Genomic DNA, 25621 nt, shown 5'->3' on the forward strand with positions numbered 1-25621 from the left:
AAATCTATTTATTAACCGTTATAACTGTTTACAGAGAGGGGCACTGATGCTGCTGATTTCTTCAACTCAAAATCCAAGACGTCCTGGGAGAGCCTGCCCTGAGCCCCAGGTTTTGCATGCTTCAGCCTGATTGGCTGAATGGATCACATGACCCTCCAAACCTTTAAAGGGACTCGCTACTACATTCCCTCCCCCTTTCAGTGCCTTTTTAACACATATCAACAAAAATTAAACTATTTACAAAATAATACCATAAATTAATTCTTTAACACCGTCCACGATAAAGTCAGTCCATCTGGTGATTTCCTCTCCCTTTTGAGCAATACAGGTCAACAGGAGGTGCCGCATCAGCATTGGCAAATTGGGTTTCACTTCCAGCATTCGGACTTCCCACTTGTAAAGGTACATCAGTGCTGACCACTTCCTCCAGCCCCTGCAGGAACACCATTTGACTTTTTCTCAGGCCAATCTGTTCCTTTACTGCTTCCAGTCACAACATCATTGGCTGAATTACTTGGAGCAGATTACTCACTGGTTTTCTGTGTGACTCCCTTCTTCTCCAGTGCTCCAGGTGCTTCTTCAGTCTTTAACTTTGAATTTTGACTTCTGACCCGTCTTGGCCATGCCAACACCTGGGACCCAACTCTGACCTATTCCAAAGTTTTCAGCGTAAACTGGACCTCCACTTTGAATGGGACCTGGGTTCGATTCCCAGCTTGAGTCACTGTCTGTGTGGAGTTTGTACATTCTTCTTGTGTCTGTGTGGGTTTCTTCTATGTGCTCTGGTTTTCTCCCACACTCCAAAGATGTGGGGATAAGGCTAATTGGCCATGCTAAATTGTCCCTTCATGTCAGGGGATTAGTAGGGTAAATAAGTAAGGTTTTTAGAGACAGGGCCTCTGGTCTGTGCAGACTCAATGGGCCGAATGGTCTCCTTCTGCACTGTTAGGATTCTATGACTCTAATATTCTCTCCGGCTTTGTAGAATCACAATATTTGTGTTTCACACGCTGCTTTGCCTGCACTCTCCACGCCCAATTTGGAAATGCCAGATCCAACTGGTTTGAATATAACTACCCACCAGCAATTTGGCACGGGTTAGTCCGGTGGTCATGTGGGACATTGCTCTGTTAGTAATAAGAAAGTTGGCCTAAAGAGATACTGCTGGCTGCTTTAAAAGTTCGCAAAACCCTCCTTACCAACCCATTTGAGGAGGGGTGGTACAGCATGGTGGGTTTGTGCTTAATGCCATTTGATGACATTAAATACTGGAACTCCTCGCTGGTAAATGCTATCCCATTGTCTGAAACCATCACCTCTGACTAACCATGAATGGTGAAGGTTTGCCTTAACTTTCCCATGTTGTCAAAGAAGTCATGGATTTCATTTCACACATATTGAGCCATTTTGAGTGTCCATAATTAGGAAAATGGTGCCCATGAATGGGCTGACAAAATCAACATGGAGTCTCACCCACTGCTGAACTAGTCACTGTTAAGGTGCATCAGGGTTTGCTGACATTGTTGGGCCTGGTATTGGTCACAGTATTTATGTCTGAGTCTAACCAAGGCTACCACGCATAGTGGCAAGCCAACACTTTCATCCTGGAAAGCCCTTGGTGGGCACTTTGTAATTCCTCCAATAACAATGTCCTGACTGGAGTGGGGACGACTACCCTCGCTCCCACAGAAGGATGCCGTCTTCACAGCTTACTTTGTCCTTACTTATTTGAAAGGGTTTTATTTGTTCAGATATTCCTTGGCAATGCCAGCCATGAAGAACCATATGTTTAACTCTGGACAATATCAGATCCTTTGGAGAGCAGCGTTTGATCTGTGTATTGAGGAAATTCAAAGTCAGTTTGTTGTGGTACTGGCGGGGCTGGCATACTTTTCAATAGTGGGAGTTGGCTCAAGATGTCTGCATTTGGTATTTGTGTCCCATTCTGTTTTGGAATGAATGTGAGAATGATTTCTTGATTGGCACCAATCCACAAACATTCACTCCCTCCATCACTGACAGCAGCGTGTGCCATCTGCAAGATGCATTGAGCAATTCACCAAGGCTCCTTCGAGAGCACCTTCCAAACCCACATCCACAACCATCTGGAAGGACAAGGGCAGAAGACATGTAGGAACACCATTGCCTGGATGTTCCCCTCCAAGTCACCCACCATCCTGGCTGGGAACCACGTCACCATTCCTTCACTGTTGCTGGGTCAAAATCCTGGAACAGATGTTTCTTTACCTACATCACAGGGTCAGCAGTAGTTCAAGAAGGCAGTTCTCCAACGCCTTCTCAAGGGCAATTAAAGATTGGCAATAAATGCTAACCTAGTCAGTGCTGCCCATATCCATAAACTAATTTAAAAAATGCAGTTCATAGTCAAAATATTTCTTTATTAGTATCACAAGTAGGCTTATATTAACACTGCAATGAGAATCCCCTAGTTGCCATACTCTGGTGTTGGTTTGGGTACAATGAGGGAGAATTTAGCATGGCCAATATACCTAACCAGCATATCTTTTGGACTGTGGGAGGAAACTGGAGCACTGGAGAAAACCCATACAGACACTGGGAGAACATGCAGACTCCACACAAACTGTGACCCAAGCCAGGAATCGAACCCGGGTCCCTGGTGCTGTGAGATAGCAAAGCTAAACACTGTGCCACCATGCCACACTTATTAACCTAGCCATCTCTTCCAGGGGCTCATTTACCTGCTCTGTATCACCACCATTTTCTGTACTTATTTTGTATATCTAGCTCTCAATGTTTCTGTAATTAAATTCTGGTTGAATGTTGTCTCTGAATGTTGGTTGCTGATTTAATTTTATGAACATGATCCCCTTCAGTTGCACATACTCCAATTACTAAGATGCTGCAGCATTAGGATACTCGATTTTTAACAAAGGAAACTATTGAATGTCAACTAATTAAAGATTTGTCACAGAGTAAGTCAAATCCTTATCATCTTTACAAACCTCAAGCATCAAAATAAATAACAAGAACAGAGAATGCTGGAAAATCTCAGCAAATCTGGCAGCATCTGTTGGGAGGGAAAACAGAGTTAACATTTTAAATCTGTTTACTTTTCATCAGAACTAAAGGAGAGAGAAAATGTGTTGGATATTGCACTATAGCTGGGAAAGATTGCAACAAAGATACTGCAAAAATAAGAACAAGAGACAGATTGGTGTGGCAGAGGAAGGGAAAAGATTTTTGCTTTGAGATAAAGTTGAAGTTTATTTTTTAGTCACAAGTAGACTTACATTAACACTGCAATGAAGTTACTGTGAAAATCCCTTAGTCGCCACACTCTGGTGCCTGTTCGGGTACCCTAAGGGAAAATTTAGCATGGCCAATGCACCTAACCACAACATCTTTTTTTTTACTCAGAGGGTGGTGGGTGCCTAGAATTCGCTGTTAGTGGAAGCAGATATGGTAGTCACTTTTAAGGAGCATCCTGACAAACACATGAATAGGATGGGAATAGAGGGATACAGTGTCCAGCAAGGTAAGGACTTTTATTCAGTCAGGCAGCATGGTCAGTGCAGGCTTGGAGGGTCGAATAACTTGTTCCCATGCTATAATTTTCTCTGTTCTTTGTCTTTCGGACTGTGGGAGGAAACTGGAGAACCTGGAGGAAACCCATGCAGACATGGGGAGGACGCACCCAAGTTCAGCACTGACAGAGACCCAAACCGTGAATCCAACCTGGGTCCGTGGCGCTGTGAGGCAGCAGTGCTAACCACTATATCACTGTGTTGCCAAAATGTATGGTATATAAAAAAAGTGGTTAAGATTGAGGAGTGAGGTCAGAGTCTAAAGTTGTTGAACTCAATACTGAAATATTCAACAGCTTTAGACTATAAGACTGTAACCTGTCTCCTTTATCTTAATCCTTTTTTTTAAAGTCCCAGACATTATTTATCTCAATGCAAAATAAGGCTCCTCTCCAACACAGACACACGTACATACTTAAATGCACACACATGCACTAGACCATCTGGCACTTGTTCTAAAGTTTGCTACATCAGAGTAATATTCCTTCTCTTTTAGCGCTGAAGAATCAAATGGGCTTGAAATGCTGTGTGGAATTTTCTCATAATTTGTTCGAGTGTCAGGCTCTGACTAGATAATGGCCTGTATCTCTCCAGACACATAGCTGAGTGTTTAGAACAGATCTTCAGCCTCCCTGACAAGGCAAAATCTGAGGGAGAGGCCAGCTCCACAGTGATAGGAGCACCATTAGAGGGCACTGAATTTAAACTCCACCCCCCCCCACACATTCTGAAGGCACGGAGGACCCCCACCTACGAGCATTAGAGCAACTCCACCCCGCTCCACAGCCATGAATGTAAGAGGGGTTCTCCATCCCAACCGTACAGATATCCAGAGCTCTATTCACTACCCTCCCCCTCCCACCTCCCCTTTCACTGGCAAGGTGCCCCCTCCAAACCCACTCCCCACCCCCCCAACCGTCTACACAGAAAGATTCCCCCACGTTTATGGCAAGTTCCTCCCCCCCCTTCAAAGATAGCAGACCACCCCCCCACCCAACACCACACATAATGGGAACACCTTCCAATGGGGCCCTCCAGAGGGTCCACTTGCATTGCTGCCACCTAGCCAAGGAGCAGTGCCAACCTGTGCCAATGGCCATGTCCATCTCTCCCCGCCCCCCTAACCCATGCCCCCACCCCCCCCCCCCCACCCCCCAGGACCCTACTTGCCTTAGCACTCCCGACTGGATCCCCTCGACTGAACCCCTGAAAGTTTTGGAAACATTTTTAAGATTTAGTGAGGTGAGTGATGTGGCCGGGAGGCCAGCCAATAGATATTCAAATTCCATAACTTCTGATTCAGTGAGGGACCCCTACTTTGTGGGCCAGAATCATTAAGTCATTGGTGAAATGTGGGGGAAACGAGGATCTCGCCGGCGAGCATCTTATTTCCCGATTCTCGTGGAATTTTGTGTCTGTGTTGCCGTTTGTGCTGGTGATAGTTGCTGGCACAAAATCGGTTTTCTCTTCCTACAAATGTTGCCAGACCTGCTGAATTTTTCCAGCATTCTCTGTTTTTGTTTCAGATTCCAGCATCAGCAATATCTTGCAAATCTAACCTCAAGTGAATTTCACTTTTGAGGAGAAAAACATAGGCTGCGATTCTCCCAAAAGCGCTGAATAAGTGAGAAAGCTGTTCTAGATCCCAACTGTTTTGTCAGTTCAACTTTTCACTCGAATCTCCGCACTCTGTGCACAGCAGAGGTCCCAATCATGAATCTCATTAAAAACCTGGGGGATGGTTGAGGGTGTGGGGGGCTGGTTGAGGGTGTTTTGGGGGCGGGGGGGGTGGTGGCTAATAGCGACGGAGTCTGACAGTTCCAGAACTCTGCACGTGCGCAGTGGTCCCGACCTGTCAGTCTCCCCGTTTGCTGGCCAGCTCAATTGCCGGCCAGCCCGGGACCCCCACAGTGCTGCCCCTCCAGCCCCGTCCCACCCCATGGCCCGATCACAGCCCCCACAACCATTCCTGGGACAGCCCAGATCTCTCCGCCCTGGAGTGCCCTGATGTCAGCCTCCTGCACCCAGTGGTGATCGCCCCACCCCCTCACCCTGGCAGACCCATCTCCTGCTGACCCCCCCCCCCCAGCTGACCTCTCCCCCCAGGGTCAGAACGCCCGCCCCTCCGGGAGGCAGGCAGACCTCCCCCGGCAGAATGCCACCCATCCCCCCCTCCAGCCCACCCCAATCACTGATCTTCCTCTATCCTACTCTTTCTATCCCAGACCAATCGCCATGCAGAGCGGCCCACCCTCACAAATCACCCCTCGACTTTGCCCGCAATTGGCCTCGTCTCCTTGGCATTGCCCAATGTCCGGTGAGCCAAGGCGACCCCTGGGCATGGGCACTTTGCCCCTTGGGCAGTGCCAGCCTGTGCTGGCACTGCCAGGGTGCCCATGCCGAGGGTGCACTGCCCCCCCCCCCCCCCCGCCACACGACTCTCTGGGAAGGCCCTAATTGCCCTCCATTCATTCTGACGGGGTTTCCCACGAGTTCCTCCAAACCCCACCAGAATGAAGTACTCCTGGCGGGATGGGAGATTCAATCGGGACTGGTGAGATCCAATAATGAATTGTAAAAGACATTTAAAACATATTAAAAACAGATTCAAATTATTTACCTATCTTCCAGTCAGTTTCCAGCGTGGTCTGATCGGTGACTGTTCACCGGTTCTGGGGGATGCGCGTGCATTTCTGGTGCATGCGCAAATCCCGGTACAAGGCCAGTGACAAGCATCTCCCACCGTGACCCCCCCAGAAAAATTGTGGGTCAGAATGGGAGAATTGCAGTCGTTGTAAGTCCCATTAGACTCCCCAAAGTCTAAAATTCTCATCCTCATCTTTAAAATCCTTTATAGGTTTGCAACACATTAACTCTGTAATCTACTCCAGCTTTACAATCAAAGTTCCACAGCACTTTCCAAAATGCTCTCTCCCCCAACACCACAACCCCACCCAAAATTTTCCTTGGCTTTTTTTGAGTAGAGAAGATGTCTGACTTGTTTATGTATGTTGCCATAAAGGAAAATAGATAGACACGTCTAAGAATTTTTTGGACTTACAATATTCTCCAAAGTCAAAATTAACCTCCTCCATTCCTCCGACACTGGCCTATTGTGGATCATGCCTCCCTTTAACCCATGATTGGTAAATGTGCCTTCAGTTGTCTTGACTTCACAATCTGGAATTCCTCCACCCTAAATCGATATCCCTCTTCTCATTAAGATCCTCATTAAAACCCATCCCCTTCACCTCACCTGCAATGAACTCCTTTTTCTGACATAGATTGGCATTAATCATAGAATCCCTACAGTGCAGGAGAGCCATTCGGCTCATCAAGTCTGCACTGACTCTCTGACAGAGTATCATACCCAATCCCTATCCCCGCAACCCCACATATTTATCATCTAATCCACCTAACCGAAGCATCTTTTGAGACCAAGGGGCAATTTAACATCGTCAATTGGCCTTAACTGCACATCTTTGGATTGTGGGAAGAGGCCAGAGCACCTGGAGGGAATTCACGCAGGCACGGGGAGAATGTACAACTCCACACAGATAGTGTCCCAAGACCAGAATTGAACCCATGTTCCTGGACTAGAATTGAACCCAGGTCCCTGGAGTTGTGAGGCAGCAGTGGAAAACATTGTGCCACCATACGCCATTAATTATGACCATCACTGGAACTCCACCACCTCACCCACCACAGAATCAGAGTGGGCGAGGTTCCAACAACAGAAATATCCGTTGATTTCAGGAGAGAATTTCCAGTCTCGCCTGAGGGTGGCTGTAAAATGCTGCCCACAATCTCTCTGAAACACATTGGAATCTTTTCCTGCAAACAAGGGCTCTTTTCAGTGAAGTATTCTTGTAGTTGAAAGGGAATTATGCAAAAGCTTAATTCTTGTGCAATTGTATTGTCGCTCATTCTCCCCGCATCTGTTGAGCCACAAACATTAAACACATTTTACAGTAATTGAAGACAGATTTAGTGCTGTGAGAAATGTGTCTCGGACCTCATCCAGTGTATCTCAGCCTTGAGCTATCCATTTGGCTGCTTTAATTAATGGTTGCTTAGATTAAGTTCTGCCTCCTGGTGGCAGTCAAATTAACTGTCGACTTCCAATCATCCTTTCCTGTAGAAGCTAAGGATCCAACTGTGTTTTCACCTGATGGGAGTAAGCCATACTGGGATACATATTTTGGTTGTCAACTTCTATAATACCCCAAGTTACCAGCTGGCCTTCATGCGTAAGGGAGTATTGATCGATTAAAAAAAAATTGCAGGTATAAAATGAGCACAATCAGGCCATGTTTGAATAGTTGTAGCAAGATCTTGCACACCAAGGATGCCTGAAAAACGTCTGCTCAAAAAAGGAGTGTACTGTCCTAAAAGACTGCTGGGCCTACCTTGTTCAAAATTCTGCAATGCAGTAACCTTCAGGGAACGGTACTTAAAGTATTTTAAAATTGCGGAGCTGGGAGATACAGAAGTGTTTCCCCAATTTCACAGTCACTACTTTCATTCTCTCAAACCCCACCACAGTCCTTCACTCCAACCTTCTCTATCAGAACTTGCCAGCGAGACATATGGAATAAAACTAAGGCTGCTGTTCAAATTGTGATCCGAGTTGAAACAGGGAAAATATTGGCAAAAAATTGTTAATGAGTGGCTGAGGTCCAAAGCTGACTTAGGCTGGATCAAGCCTCTTGACCAGGCTGCCTGGTCCTCAAAATGGTCCTGGGCTAATCTTTATCCCTGAATTTTGAAACAGCTTTAAATCATGCAATTGTCATAAAATCTCTACAGCGCCATTCGGCCCATCAAGTCTGTACTGTTCACAATCCCACCCAGGCCCTATCCCTGCAACCCCTCACATTTACCCTGCTAATCCCCCTGTCACTAGGGTCAATTTGCATGGCCAATCAACCTAACCCGCACACTTTGGACTGTGGGAGGAAACCAGAGCACGCGGAAGAATCCTGTGCAGACACAGGGAGAACGTGCAAACTCCGCACAGACAGTGACCTGAGGCCGGAATTGAACCTGGCTCCCTGGCACTGTGAGGCAGCACTGCTAACCATTGTATCACCATGCCACCCAAATAGAATAGTAAAATACAAACACCACACCGGATATTCACATTCATACATATCAACGGACATCGCTGAGTCGTGAACTAGAACAAGACATCCAATTTTCACTGATGTTGGCCAACTCAAACAAAGAACTATCTTATCCTGTGTTCCCTTTGAAATTCTTTGTCCAGTTAGATCCATTTCCTCTAAAAAAAATCTTTTAGTTTTGAGTGCTCCTTTGATTTCAAACAGAGAAAAACCCAACTCTGCTTTCCTCAGTTGGAGTGATTTGCTTCTTTCCATGCTAAAAAAAATGCTTTAAAACATTGTATTGCAACATGATAGAAATTTACCCAAGTCTTGACACTGTAGTTGTCCTGTGTGCACAGGTGTCACTCCATGTTGCAGTTGTTGCTTTATCTGTGCTGCAGTTGTTCCTCTAACTCTGTTGTGTTTGCATTTGTTGCTGTATTTGTGCAGTTTGTGTTGGCAATTGCTGGATTTGTGCTGAGTGTGTAATTGTTGTACCTGTGATGTACAGTTATTTTTGTATTTCTGCTTGTATCCATTTTTTTTTGTATCTTTGTTACGCAAATTAGGTTTTTTTGGAGCATATATATTATGTGATAGTGTTAATATGTTTCAGCTTAATTTTAAACATCAATAAATACATGGATGTTATATCCAATGTGTGTCTTCATCTCAGGTGCCATAATGTGGAGTATTTAATACATTAAACAATGCAAATAATTCTACTTTTTTTTTAACCTTGATCTCCTTGTCACTTCTTGAGTTTGGTGTCAGAGTTTACAAACAGCTGCTTATCTAGAAAAAAAACTTTCCTTAACAATTAGCACCAAATTAGATCAAGGATGTAATTGCTTCCACAGGGAGTGCCTGATCACTTAATTGATGAGGGGAAGTTAAATTCTGCTCCAGTTTAAAAACTAATGACTTTTCAATGAGTCAGGATCAGTCAACATAGGTGTCCACGGGTGCAGTTGACACCTTCCGTGCCCACTGGGCACCGCAGGGACTGGGGTGTGTTATAGACCCTGATAATCACATTTCGATTTAATGTTTCAAGTTTCCTTTGGACTTTGGTTTCTGTTTGGGCTGTCGCCCCTTCCCTTTTGGGGGGCTGCCCCTCTTAATTTGTTCCTAAGTTAATTTGAGTTTGTTTACTTGTTGGGTCCTTGAAAGAACTAGCAAATGAGGCTGGCAGCTCTTCAGAGAAAATATTGCGTAATTGACAGCTCTATTTCTTTGATCACTGCGATCAGTTACACAATATTCACTTACACAAGGTTAAGTGGTTTCAAGAGTTTGTGGTTTCTGTTATTGACACCTTAAAGGGTCTGGCACTTTACTGGCATCTTAAGGGATCTGGCATGATTGGCACTTTTTTTTTTGCCTTGAGGTGAAATGACTTTTATAACATAGTGGAAAGCAATGAACAAATTTTTTTTAAAGCTTTATTTTTACACATCTTGCTATCACTGTGGGATTCATTGTTCTATGCCATGTATAATGGGCTTGTGGGCATGGAAGTACTACAGCTTGTCATGGAGCATGAGGGACCATGGTAGTGTGGAGAGTAGCATAATTTGGCACAGGGTGAATTTGGAGCTTTAAGGGTTGTGTGGAGTGTCATGGGTTGGCATAGAGGATATGAGGAACCAGGAAGGTGAATAGGGTCCTTACTTATGCAGAGATTCATGCAGGGCTGTGGGGCATGGGTGGGGGAAATGACCTGGAGCGATGGCATGGATTGGGCATGGGGAGTATGTGTGGGGCAATAAGGTTTGGAGAGCCTAATTATAATTAGGATGGAGCTCAAAGCACCAATGTGGCCTTTTAACCAGTCCGCCTCGACACCCAACAGCTCCTGCAGTTGCCTCTGGCCATCCTCTCAGATTGGCTAGTCCAACTCTAGGCCACATCCCCCATTGGCAACGGGGATGCCACCTTTGTGGACGCTGTCCTGAGGCTGAGCAGGGAATTTTACTGCCTCCTGTTCCTTACCTTCAAGTTGAAAATTCAGGTACACTTATCAAAACCGTGCTCCATGCTGATCCATACCTCAGACTCTCTTTGAGCAATGGCAAAGAGGATTAATGAGCAGCTTTAAAATTAAATTGCAAAAAATAATTTTAATTGCTTGAGGATTAAAGTTTATGCATTTTTGTCAAGCTACAGCTTGGAATTACTTTGATTAAAAAATAGAACATGCTTCAAAGAAGTGAACCTTCAAAGTGTTTATTCAACAACCTTGTTTACCGCATGTTTATCCGTTGTTAAAACGTTAGATTTGTAGTGTGTAATTACTTGTCCTCTATATGTATGGGAGAGCCATGTGCAATGAATCTGAAATGTTGAATAAAATATAATCTCCATTTTAATGTTAAATATTTGTAAACATAGAGCAAGCACATATGTGGATGAATGCAATTATTATCATAGGTTTAAAACATTCCTTTGTATTACTGATTTTTCTGTAATTCTGTAAAGTTAGAACTTTATCTATTACCAGAACTCTCTGACTATGCCTGGGGCTGTGATTCTCCAGTCCCGCTGCTGTGAATAGTGATACTGAGCGGGATTTTACAATCTCACTCATCCCGAAATTGTAAAATCCCTCCAGGAGCCAACAGACTTTTCCATAGTCCTCCCCTATCGCCTGCCTCCAAGTCCCATGGCGGGCAGTAAAATTCGGGCCATTCCCTGAGAGCAAAGTTCTCCATCCTCGCTGGCAGTGGTAGTGGGTCATGCAAGACCAGAGAATTCCGGCCTAGGGGAAATTTTCCCCTCTTGCCTACCATTGGAATGGTAACGAGCATAATCATCACAATACAAAGGTCCGTTGACCTCAAGCAGGATTTTCCGGTTTCAGGGCAAAAGCCTCGCTCGTCCCAAAACTGTACAATCCCACCCGAGGTCAATGAACCTTTCCATGTTCCGCCCCTTGCACATTCCAATTTCCAGGACAGGAAGGGTGATAAAATTCCAGCCTACATGTTTTTCATTTTCATGTTTCGTCAGCAAAAAATTCCTCAATATTTTTGAAGTGAAGTACATGCTGCAGTGACACTCTATCTCTTCAACCCTCTAGTACTTTGTGAACTATGCTATTACCTTTTCATATAATGAAAACTTGGCCATGTGTAAACCTGACTGAATTCCTACAGGGAGAATGTTTGTATATCTCATGTGAAGGGTGTTTGAATTCTTGCAGCTCTGGTTTCCCTTTTTCCATTATTTAAAGCGTTCATTAACTCCTGCATTGTAAAGATTTCTTTCCCTGTGGTGGCAGGTGGCTAAGGTGGTTATCGCTGGTTCATGAAGAAACATCTTTTGTGAACCCTCTGTGCTCTCCCAGTGCATTTAAACCCACAATCACAACATCCTTGTAACTTCTTGGGCTGCATCATAAATGATTTAGGAGAAATTGATGGCAAAATGTCACTGCTATGTGTAAAGAAAACAATACGATGCTTTTCATTGTGACTGCTTAATAGACGTCAATAACACAAGCTTCTGTAGCAAGTGGTTGTGTTTCTTAAAGGGATTGATACTTTTCTTTCCCCAGATTTCAGCCAGGATGGTGAGTAGTTGAAAATACAAACAGTTGAAAAACCTAACACTTGCCACTGAACACAGCATTTCTTATTTTTACAGAGGTCAGATTAGAGTCAAGCCATCTTTCATGTATATATATTTTATGTGGGCACTTAGCCATTTAAATCATCGGCTGCCCCCACTGAAGTGGGATTTTGGTTGACCAGAAACCAGGCAAGCGCAGATTAGACCAGACAAGAGGAGGTCTGAACTTTGTGGATTTGTTCTGATAGCCTATGGAGAGGTACAATACTCCCTTGCTCCTGGGACACCTTTGGGATAGGTAAAGCACCCTTTGTGATTGTTAAAAGTAAACATGATTATTCGTTAAGAGTGCAACAACTGATTGGAACTGTCAGAATTGTCAAATAGCTATCAAGCTGTCAAAGAACTGTCTTAACTTGTCAAAGAGCTGCCAAAAACCATTGGAACTATCAAAGCGCAATTGAACTGTTAGAGCTGTCAATGAATGTAACACTGCTGGGATTTAATTTTTTTCTTAAAGTCCGGAGTTTGTGTTTTGATATTTCTTTCCACCTGTTGACATAAACCTGAGGGTTATTATTTTCAGATTTGTGCTTCAATTACTTAATTTTAACTAACGTTATCACATCAATGTGCCTGTTAAGTGAACAGTTTGATTGACAGCTATAAGTGGTAATATATTAGAATGTTTGCTTTAAGAAGAGATTAATTGAAGGAATTCCTATGCACTGAATGTTAAATCCATGAAAGTATTTTTTGTTTAAAAGGGTCGTTTCCTCAATAAGCACATCACTCTTTGTCAGCCTGGCTCCTGAGATAGAACCATGGTGGATGCTAAGTGAGGTGGAGTGGAGTAGTTAGGTACGTAGGGTGTTGAGTAGAAGGTGTGGTTTGGCATGAGTTGGCACTAGGTTAGCATAGGGGCTATAAGGTGATGCCTGGGGCTAGGAAGTATGAGAACCATGGAGCTGCATAGAGAGGAATGAGTTAGCCCAGAAAGTATAAGGGTCATGTGGCTGGATATGTTGGCATACGTGGTATGAGGGATCATGAAGGATGGGTGGCATGGAGAGGATGTGGGGGGTGGTGAAGATGCGAGGGCTGGCAGGGGTTTCTTTATTTTCTCAAATTCTAAGATTAATTGCAGCAAAGCGCTGCAGCTTGCCTTCACATCTAGCAGTCTCTGCACACATTCTGGGGATGGTGGGCCTCACTCCTAACCTACAACATACCGCAAAATTTGAATCTTTAACCATGGCCTGCCTTATTTTAAAGGTTGGGGTATGCTTCCCTTCTCTTCCAAGATACTAGTGATTGTGGGTTTGCCTATGAGCCTTGGTGAGTTTCTGCAGTGAATTTTGTTTGAATCCAGCAAACATTCAGAAATTTCCTGTTATAAATTTGGGGAAAAATTAGTGAAAACCCTGAAGAAATGGTATAAATGGCTGTTAACGTAGTTTCTCCAGAATGTCTGTCAAAGTAATGATAGGAGATCCCAAGAAGGCCCATGAACATTTATAACACAGGCATTTGGAGAAATGCCTTTGTGCACTGCTGCCTCTTGAGGTGCTGTGGTTTGCCATAGTCGTGTGGCCACTGAGGTCACCTTGGGTAAAACAAAGCTTTTGGGCAAAAGCCATTGATACACCTCATAAAAGAATGCAAGTCTCAGCCCTAGGTTTAGGAAAGTACTCACCAATGTAACAGTGTGACATTTTTTCTGCTCCTGTAAAAGCCATGTTAGAGCCTCGATACATAGGATGGCTAATTTAGCGCCAAAAGCAAAATATGGCCTGAAGTAACCGCAGCCCCCAAATATGGGTAACTTTCGTAATGTGGACCAGATTCTAATCCATATCTGAAAACTTATCCATTGCAGCACATAATGAAGTTTACATCACTATTCCAGTGTACACCAGTTTAACTGTCTAACCTTAATTATCAGTTTATAATGACAACTATCCTGACAAAATCTTTTGCACTGGCATATCATTGTCTCTGAATACCTTTGTGTGTGCAGCCTCATGATCAAAAAACACCAATACTTTTAAATACATGTGAAGCATCCAACATTTGGACAGACACAGGTTCCACCACAAAGCTCAGCCAGACTCCCTGTTGTCTTCCCCGAACAATTTCAGTAGAGTCGCAATCTCTTTACGCTCGCTTGTCAGCTACATTATATATATTGCACATTTCAGAACTTCAGTACATCCCAGAGTTGTACTTAGCACAAGAAAAATTCATGAAAGACATCCATGGTTATAACGTAAGCAATGGCAAAAGACAGTAGCCAGAAGGTGTTAGAGACCAAACTTAATGACTGGATAATCTATTTTAGTTGTGTTGTGTGGGATGCATTTTGGAACAAGTCATCATGGGAGCTCCTCTACCCATTTTCAACTACAATTCCTGGTTTATGATAAGAATTCTGATCAACTTTGCAATGTGCATTATGCCTGAAAATATATGGGTCTTCTCCTGATATTCTATCCATTGTGTTCCTGAGGAATTTAAAAGCACCAACTAAAAACAAGAATAAAACCTTCGGTCAGAATTGTTTGTTGGTGGATTTTGTAATTAGCACACAAAATAGCACATATTTTTAACCTAACATGTACATCAAATATAATACATATATTCCCAATTTGTCCATAAGTTCTCGCTTATGCCATGCATTTAACGAGATGGCATGGATTATATAAGGGAAAAAAAAGTATGGCAATTTTTCAACTGAAAATTCATATTAGCAATAAGCTTTTGGGAAATTACAGATTTCCACGAATTCACAAAGATGTAAAATACATGTGTTCTGTGGGTGAGTAGGAGAGATGTTTGTTCTTACCCATAATCGTTATTTATACAGACAAGCTTCAGTATGAAGTTCTGTCATTGAAATATCTGTAGGAAGACGTGTAGATAATGATATGGAATAAAGACTCGAAGAGATGTAGAGGAAAGAATGAACTCTAATAATAACACTGTCTAAGGAGCTATGTCATTGTGGTGTAATTCACTGAGAAGATGAGTGGTGAACACCTCACAGAGAGATTGTAGCTCCTACCTGAAGTTTTAGAAACTTTAAAATAATTAATGTAGACAAAGATATCTTGAATGAATGATCATTGCCTCCATCCAGAACTTTTCTAGAGCAAGAAATCAAGGAATTCCAAGATAAATCTAGGACTATACAACATCCAGACCATGCACACTTCAGTGATTTATTTTTCGACTCTCTGTTGGACAATTTTTTGAGTACTTTTACACAGAAGGGGGATTTTCATTTTGATTGTGTTTAAAACGGCAATTACAAGGCAAAATAAAAGCAGCGTGTTAATCAATTTTAGCATCTTGAATGCTAAAAACAATTTTAGTCTTCTTGAATCACTACAGTCCATGTGCTGTGGGTTGACCCACAATGCCATTAGGGAGGGAACTCCAGGATTTTGACCCAGCAACTGCAAAGGAATGGCAATATATTTCTAAGTCATGAACACATGGAAATATGATGTTTCAAAAGTGCTCTGTTAACCTTAGATAAGAAGATCATAGAATCCACAAAATCCCTACAGTGCAGAAGGAGACCATTTGGCCCATCGAACCTGCACTGACAACAATCCAACCCAGGCCCTATCACCATAACTCCATATATTTATCCTGCTAATTCCCCTGACATTCAAAGGTAATTTAGCATGGCCATTCAACCTAACCCGCACATCTTTGGACTGTGGGAGGAAACCAGAGAACCCTGAGGAAACTCATGCAGGCACAGGGAGAACATTCAAACTCCACATAGACAGTCACCCAAGGCTGGAATTGAACCTGTGTCCCTAGCGCTGTAAGGCAGCAGTGCTAATCACTGTGCCACTGTGCCACCCCAAGATAGGTCTCATAGCAAAACATTAACAAATCTATTATCGTCAAGCTGAAATCAAGCAATGGAGCTTGTAATCAAACGCTTGTAAAGCGATGGATAATCAAAATTTAATGGGTATAAAATCATGGCCAGAATTATATGGCTGCGCACACCCCACTTCTGCTGCCAATGAGGACAGAGAATTTAGTGTTCAGTCAAATCTCCATTCACTGCAGAGGGACGGGAGAATCCAGGATGCGAGCAAGGTCAAAGAATCCAGCCCAATGCCAACCTGTCTTTTGAGCACTTGCCCCAAGGTATGGTGGGTCTGCAGGTTTATCCCCTATAATATTCCTGTGAATGTCATAGCTTAGAAGCTTTAGTGCCAGAGATGTACCCAATATTGGGACCTACATGGCATCCCCTACTTCTCCTGGCAAAGAGGTTTTGAATTTTGGGCCCTTATGTCACCATAAGGTTTTGATTTTGACTTTATTTATTGTCACATGTATTGGCACATAGTGAAAAGTATTGTTTCTTGCACTCAATACAGATAATGGGTACCGTTCATAGAGATGGAAACAAGAGTGCAGAATGGAGTGTTACTGTCATAGGTCGGGTGTAGAGAAAAATCAACTCCATGCAAGGTAAGTTCATTCAAAAGTCTGACAGCAGCAAGGAAAAAGCTGTTCTTGAGTTGTTTGGTACGTTACTTCAGACTTTTGTATCTTTTTCCCAACAGAAGAAGGTAGAAGAGAGAACGTCCAGGATGCTTGGGTTCCTTAATTATGCTGGCTGCTTTGTCAAGGTAGCGGAAATTGTAGACAGAGTCAATGGATGGGAGGCTGGTTTGCGTGATGGATTGGGCTACATTCACAACCTTTTGTAGTTCCTTGCGGTCTTGGGAATACGAGAAGCCATACCAAGCTGTGATACAGAAAGAATGCGTTCTATGATGCATTTCTAGGGTAACGTTTTGAAGGAGAATTTTGCAGTTGGGGTGTGTCGGGGGACCTGTTAGGGAGTGATGGGGAATGGGGGGACAATGGGAAAAAGAAAGCACAATCCGGAAAGAGAGAGCAATCAGGAAGGGCAGGCTTTGTGGAGGGGTGAGGTGGTAATCAAACTTTGACCAATCATGGCAGGGGTGAGGTGACAATATGAAAATGTCATGAACTTGAGTTAGCAGTGGCCATTGCTTCTAATGTGGGTTCTATATTCAGATAAACATTTCTTTACCGCTAACATCTGCCGCCCTACCCTCAGCTATGTGACGTTCTGAATATTCTTGGTAGTACAGAATATAAAAGATTTTGGGCAGAATTCTCCGAACTAGGGACGAAGTCCCATGATGGGGCAGGAATATGGTGTGTTTCCCACTGCAGAGGCAGATGGGAAAACACACCAATCTCCTGGACCTGATGTGATTAATTATGCAATTGGATGTTTTGTGCTGTATTCTGTGGCAGTGCCACATTCTGTGGCTTGATGGTGTATAGAATGCTATCCTATCTAGGCATCATCTTGCCAAGGCACTCAACATCACTGACCTACTACCGAAAAAAAAGGAGGTGGACGTCCTGAAAATGAAGCTGGATCTCTGGGAGAACTCTGAAGCTGGAAGATGGATTTCCAGGAACATTCTGAGGCTGGTCCCTCTCAGGACGCCAAATCCAGAAGGTGAACCTGTAAATGGACCCCCCACCACTGCTGTGGTGTTCCAGGGTTTCCGAACCCTGGGCAGTATCAGGACAGCCCCAGGTATTGTTCAGGTGAATCCCAACGTGTGCACAGTGTGCCATCATTTCTCATTGGTGCTACGGGGAATCGGGCATGGGAGATCAGGCCTTCATCTGCATAACCATTAGCAGAATACAGGTGAGGTTCATGCCAGTCTCCAGCGGGTTTCTTGATCCACCAGTGGAATATTCCGTGGGAAACTGACACCATGTAAAACCAATTGTTAGCCCTCCTGCCAAATTTTGGTGGGTATATGATACCGTTAGAAGATGCATTCACTAACTTTGACTATTTACGTGAGATCATTTGGATCAGTTAAATGGACAGGAGGCAAAGAGCAGGGAGAAATGTAATCATTTCACATTTGTAGACTGTGACCGTTAAATCTCTGACTGCTGTGGTGTCTCCTCAAAGAGCGACTTCACAGCCAGGGAGCACAGCCCTTTATTCAGTCTACTCACTCCACACTCCAAACGGCAACTGTCCACTCAGGGCAGCTCCCAACTAGCTCACCCCACAACCCAGGTCACATGACCCCCCCATTCCCTTAAAGGGGCTATGCCCCAACATACATAAGAGCGACGTTTGGAGTGTCACAAGTATCAGTTCTGGGCTGCAGCTATTTACAAATTATATAATTGACTTAGAGAAAGAGACAATGTTTGCTCATGATTCAAAACATGGTAGATACAAGCTGCGAACAGGACACAAAGAGGCTGCAAATGGATGTAGGGTGGAATTCTCCAGCCTCCCAGCCTGGGTGGCAGGACGTGGTGAGCTACTTGCAGGCAGTGTGATTCTCTGGTCCAGATTTCCCACTGATGTCACTTCATAGTGCCCCAAAGCTTGCAGGAGGAAGTGCACTGCCAGCAGGACCGGAGAATCCCCCAGCTTGAACAGCCAGAGAATTCTCCCCCACCCCCCCCCCCCCAACTACTTTGTTCCTTTAATAGTGTTAGTCCTCTGCTCAAAGCCTTGCACCACCGTGCTGCCCATGTATATCAGCTTTCATGTGTCTCATCACATAATAAATGAACCCACAATGTGTTTGCACAACCCCTTATGAGCAATCGGTGCCTGTATATCATTATAAAAACCATGATAGAGGAAGCACAATGTTTACATGCTGTCTGCATCACCTTGGCCAAGTGGGGTAACCACCTATCGTGAACCCAGACCAGCTAATGCACCTAATCACATTTTTAGCCTTAGGCTGCAGCCGAAGGTCCCAAAGCTTGTTTCAAAGTGAGCCCTGACTGCCTATTTTGCTGATAGTAAGAGCACAGTGTGAGCATGTAATTAGTGCATGCTTCTGATCCGCTGGATTGCAGGCGCAGGCGTGCATTCAGCAGCCACAAAGCCGGCTCTGTCAAACGAGGGGCATGCACACGGTGGGTCGTGCATGGGCTGCTCTTGGAGGTTCCGGGAGTGGCCTAGTACTTCGTGTCGTTGTGTGCGCTTAATCCTGGACCAGCAGATGGGCACCGCAACAGCTCAGTGACTATCACTGCTAGCTGTGCAGACACATGGATTTGGGCCTGTGTCTGTGAGAGTTTGCACATTCTCCCTGTGGTTGCGTGGGTTTCCTCCGGGCGCTCCGGTTTCTTCCCACACCCCAAAGATGTGCTCTTAGGCTGAATGGTTTACCAAATTGACACTATTCTCCCCTGAATCTGGCTACATTAGGGGTTCCACTCACATACACACAGAGCAGGGTAGGTGTGGGAAGATGCGGCGGCGCGGGCTCGTTGGGCCGAAGGGCCTGTTTCCCGTGCTGGGATGTTTTTTGTTCTTTGTATCATCAAGTTTCTTGGCCTATGCATTCAAATAAACTTAATGCACTTGGGAACACCCTAAATATAGCATTGCTTAAAACAGCTGGTTTTGTGAAGTTGACCATCAGGGACTTGCAATGGGTTTCATACAAAAAAGTGTGTTCCAAGACCATCTCTGAACAGCGTGTAAAAGAATTGCCTCTACGTTCTCCCTCCCTGCCTGCAGCTTCCCCGCAAAAAGTTCATGAAAGGCTAAAGATTAAAGTGCAGCAGGGCACTCGAAAAGAGTTACAATACAATGCTCATCTGCTCATTTGAGATAGAGTAAAAACAGCATCTCAAGACAAACACCAGAGATACAAATTAACTCGCTGTGGTCAGTGGGGATGTCCAATGGGGATGCAAAGTCATTTTGTTTTCATGGAAAAAACACATTCGGGTGAATTCAGTCTTGAAAATCATCAGGCATGACAGATCTCACCATTCCAGTTCAATGGGATATCACAAAATATCTGCTCATCTCAACTGGAGGTATGATATTGTTGCTTATTAGGAGGTTTATTGGGCAAAGGAATGTTACCGTTGAACAAGAGAACTGAGAAATCCCACTGATTATGAAATGAACAAATCAATTAGTTCATATGGGTGGCACAGTGGTCAGCATGGCTGCCTCACAGTGCCAGGGACCTGGGTTCGATTCCCGGATTGGGTCACTGCCTGTGTGGAATTTGCATATTCTCCCTGTGTCTGTGTGGGTTCCCTCCAGGTGCTCCGGTTTCCTCCCACAGCCAAACAATGTTCAGGTTAGGAGGATTGGCCATGCTAAATTGCCCCTTAGTTTCAGGGGGGATTAGCTAGGGTAAATACATGGGATTCTAGATAGGGCCTGGGTAGGATTGTGGTTGATGCAGACTCGATGGGCCGAATGGCCTTCTTCTGCCCTGTAGGATTCTATGACTTCTATATGTGGCTCCAGAGAAGGTGCGTGTTTGGGTGAAAAGCAAAAAGAACAATTTGGAAAAGTCTAAAACAGTGGAATGGTGTATTATTTTTGAACAACCAGACAAATAGAGTCAAACAAGCCATTGTTGCATTATCATAGATTAAGTCTGGAGATATGGAATTTCTCAAATGGAATTATACAGCCACATCGCAGCGGGAGGGACGGCTGTAAAATGGTGCGAGCTGTTCAAAACTCCATTGGCTTTGGTGGAAATGGAAGATCCTTGTGGTGGGAGGGGCTGTGGGGAAATGATGGCCGAGTGGTCTTATCGCTGGGACTAGTAATCCAGGAACTCAGCTAATGTTCTGAGGCCCCGGGTTCGAATCCCACCATGGCAGATAGTGGAATTTGAATTCAATAAAAAAAATCTGGAATTCAGAACCTACTGACCATGAAACCATTGTCAGTTATCAAGAAAACCCATCTGGTTCACTACTGTCATTCAGGGAAGGAAATCTGCCATCCTTACCTGGTCTGGACTACCTGTGACTCCAGAGCAATAGCAATGTGGTGGACTCGCAAGTATCCTCTGAACAAGGGCAATTAGAGATGGGCAATAAATATTGGCCAGCCAACAACACTGATATCCATGAATGAATAAAAAAAAATTCTAAATTGCATTTTTGACGTTCAGGTACAGCACATTTTCTGTCCCGTTCATGCAGATGCAGTGTTCAGCCCTGTGAGTTCATTCAAGATATACACATTTATCATTATGATACATGTAGAATATGCTGGACATTTCTACACACATCAACCAGGCAATGAAGGCAATGCCACACCTGGTCAAATGCTGCCCTATATCAAAGAAAATTGCTTTCACCTCCCCTCTTGAGTTCAGCTCTTTCCGTGTTTCCTTCAAGGCTTTAATGAAGACTGGGATTGAATGGTCCAGACAGAACTGAGCATCAGTGAGCAGGTTATTGCTGTTGAAATGCCACTTGGAAGCACTTTTGATAACATCTTCCATCATCTTGCTGATTGTGGAGTAGAGGCTGATAAGGCAGTAATTAGCCAGGTTGGACTTGTCCTTCTCGCCGTGATTAGCACATATCTGGGCAATTTTCAGGTATATGCAGTTTTAGCTGTATTGGTTGGTTAGGGGCATTGCTAGTTCTAAAGTACATGGCTGGAATTTTACCACCCTGCCTGCCACAGGAATCGGGGTGGGCAAATGGCAGACCATGGAAAGTTCCTTTTACCTCGGGTGGGATTTTATGGTTTTGAGGTAAGCAAGACCAGAAAATCTCACCCAGATCTACCATACCATTGCTAGGATATTATCAGGGGCCACAACCTTGGCAGATTCCAGTGCCTTCAGCCATCTCGTTTTAGCACATGGAGTAAATGGAAGCGGCGGGAGGTCACAGTGGCGAGCATTACTGCCTCACAGAGGCAGGGACCCTGACTCGATTCCCGGCTTTGGACACTGTCTGTGTGAAGTCTGCATGTTCTCCCTGCATCTGCGTAGTTTTTCTCCAGGTGGTCTGGTTTCCTCCCACAGTCGCAAGGGTGTGCCGATTAGATGCATTGGCCACGCTGAATTCTCCCTCAGCGTACCGGAGTGTGGAGATCTTCACAGTAACTTCATTGCAATGTTAATGTAAACCTACTTGTGACACTAATAAATATATTCTTTAAACTTTAAAGACTATTGTCATCCATGCAATTGGCAACCTCACGAAAAAGGTTAACAACTCAGCAGATCTGGCCGAAGATGCTTACAAATGCCTAGGTCTTGTCTTTTGCAATCAAAGGCAGGACTCCCACATCATTAAAGATGGTGATATTTGTTGAGTCATCTCCACAAATCCAGGACTGGATCTGGCAGGACTGCAAAGCATTGATCTTATTCGTTAGCTGTGGGGTTTATGGATGTGTTTACTTCGGAATTGCTTAGCTCTGTCTATCAAATGGCACAACCATTGTTTGGCTTGCAAATAATCGTGAGTTGCAGCTTCACCATGATGAAGGCTTTGATGTGCCAGGCACTGTTGCTGGCATGTCTTTTTGCATGCTTCACTGAACCAGGATTTAGCTTAATGGTAATGGTAAAATGATAGCTCTGTCAGGCCATGAGGTTACAGATTGTTGCTGAATACTATTCTGCTGCTGTTGATGCCTCACAGCAACTCATGGATGCCTAATTTTGAGTTATTAGAAGAGTTTTGAATCTATCTCACATAAGACCTTGCCCTGTATGGTTGTAGCTGTACTGGAACAACTTGGTTAGGGATGCAACTAAACTTGGAGCACAAGTCTTCTGTGCTATTGACGAGATGTCAAGGCCCATAGCCTTTGCCATATCCAGTACCATCAGTTGGCTATTCCGCCATGGCTTCTGGGGGCAATGCCATCTGGACAAGTAGCCAAGTAAACCCAAGTGAGTATGCCTATTCTCTGTTAGGGTGGCACCCTCATACTTGAGCACACAGTGTTTCATGGAAAGACCCACCTAAAGCAAGAGCCACTCAAGTGGGAAAGTCCACTCTGCTCTTCCCACTGAACCTTCCTTCCTCCACTTTCACCAGGACCAGCCTGCTGACACCTTGAAACTCATAGAGTCCCTACAATGCAAAAGGAGGCCATCTGGCCCATTGAGCCAGCATCAACATAATCCCACCTAGGTTCTGTCCCTGTAACCCCATTTATTTACCTTGCTAATCCCTGTAACACTAAGGGACAATTTAGCATGGCCCATCAGCCTAACCCACGTCTGTGGGAGGAAACTGGAATACCAAAGAAATCTCACGCAGATACCGGGAGTATGTGTAAACTCCAAGCAGACAATCACCCATGACCCGAATTGAACCCGGGTCCCTGGCGCTGTGAGGCAGCAGTGCTAACCACTGTACCACCGAGTCTACCACATCTAGCTACATTTCAGGGCTCCAGTGACACTCCTACTGGATTACCAGCAGTGGTCACCGCTCCCAGTTGTGCTGATTATACCACAGAGCTGTTGACCTCTGATGGGGCAGCAGCTCTTGGAGGCAGGACGTCTACCCTACAGGAACCGGGAATCTCAAATACAGCAGGAAGACTGCCTGAATAGGATTTCATCCCACTGAGAGTCCCAGGAACAGCAGCTGCAGGTTGCCATCAGTTCAAACCGTGTGGTGGGCCCACCCCATGAGCATTAAATCTGCCCATAATATTTGTATGAAATAACATGAGGTTGAGTCAGCATAAATGGCTGAATTAGCCCAACAAGTGGACAATGAAGTCAAGACCCTAGGGAGGTGAAAGATTTTCTCTTTCTAGGCACACATTTTGGCTGTCTTCCTCATAGAGATGAGCAATGTTGTTGCATCACTGGCAGATTTCTTTTTAAAGAGAGACTAATAAAGGAGGGCACTTAGTTAACAGCCTTTTATTTATCTCAAATTATGTTTTCAAGTTGTATGTAATCAGATCCAATCTAACCTGAACACACTGACTTGGCAGATTCTCTCAACTATCCTCAGCCAAAAGCACTCTTCCTAACAGATGAATACATTCTTGACTTGGAGCATGAATTCCTACAAGTGTTGCATTAACTGAGCATGAGTCAAGCTAACCTCCAGATAGGCTTTTAACTGTGGCATCATCTTCTCCCTGCTCAACTTCAACTAACAGAGTTACCACCTATTCACTCTTCATTATCTTTCCCATTACGGAGGTGTTAATTTCTTCTGAATTTAATCGCTCGTTCACAATTCCGCTTTATTAATTATCACGTGTAAGAACATCCATCTCCTGGGAGTTCAAGATTGCGTGGCCCATTAATGGTGCAGTTGCATCTGCAGTGAGGTGATATTGTAATGAGGTGTTGTCCCTTCTCGCAAAACCATGAGGCATCAATCCAGATATATGGCACTTCCTTCCCAGAACACGAAAGAATACGAGAGATATGTATTCAACATGTTTATCCTCACACAACAACCACAGAGGCCTCGCCACCATCAAGTTATGCCCAACATTAACCAAAATGCTGGAAAATCTCTGAAGGTCTGACAGCATCCAGCATCTGTGGAGAGAGAATTGACTCAACATTTTGTGTCAGGATGACCCTTCATCAGAGCTCAAAGTTCCTGCATGACAATGTCAACTGGACTTTGGATTGTTCCAACTTCCCTTGAAGAAGCACTCTCTGGAATATGTCAATGTGGTGTTGCCCTTCTTCCCAGATAAACCAGAAACAACACATTTGAGTTTAATTTTCTTGAAACAACTCTTTATAATTCAGACAACTGTTCCAATCAGGCATTCATTGACAACTGCCTTTGTTGTCCATATACAAGTTTAGCACAATTTGACATATTCTATGATAAACCTTACTGATTGTGCCAAATTATAATCTGTAGATTTTAATTTGGTCGTTGTTTCTTTAGTTTTACGTCTCCAGGCCAGTTTGATTTTCAAAGAGTCACAGATGTTCTTCATTAAGTTCAATGCTTTTATCTTGCAATACATTTTATCGTTGGCGAATTTCTTAGCCTTTACTTAATTTTTAAAACTTCCATATTTGTCTATTACATCTCAGATTATGTATTTAGTGGCATGCAGCTCCTCCTCTCTCTCTTGTCCTCATATACCCTTAGATTTTGTTTTGGCCTTTGATTTTGCTTGGCTGTTAGGCATGAAGAGGTTCCGAGCTTCAGTTCTTGAAAACCTCAGAACATCCTATTTATTTTCATTCCTTTGTGATACAGGAAGATTGAATTATCAAATGATTAGAGCTTTCTCAGATCTTTGTTACATCGAGTCCGGATGTTTGCTTTCATGGATCTACTTTCCTCAGGGGCAAAGTACACCAGCTGTCCACTTCTGAATCTAAAACCAAGCAGCCAGTTAGGTTAAACATAAATTGGATGATATCCATATTTGTGCGTGTAGGCACTGATACTTCAAAGTTGAGTCTACATTCAGCCAACGATGCTTTGTGACAGTCAGCTTTTAATTGTTTGAAATTTCTATAACTCTAATAGGCATTAAATAATCAGATAGTTGTATTTAAA

This window comes from Carcharhinus amblyrhynchos, chromosome 1, assembly GCF_965287045.1.
Source record: "Carcharhinus amblyrhynchos chromosome 1, sCarAmb.v2.hapA, whole genome shotgun sequence".
In the NCBI taxonomy this organism is placed as follows: domain Eukaryota; kingdom Metazoa; phylum Chordata; class Chondrichthyes; order Carcharhiniformes; family Carcharhinidae; genus Carcharhinus; species Carcharhinus amblyrhynchos.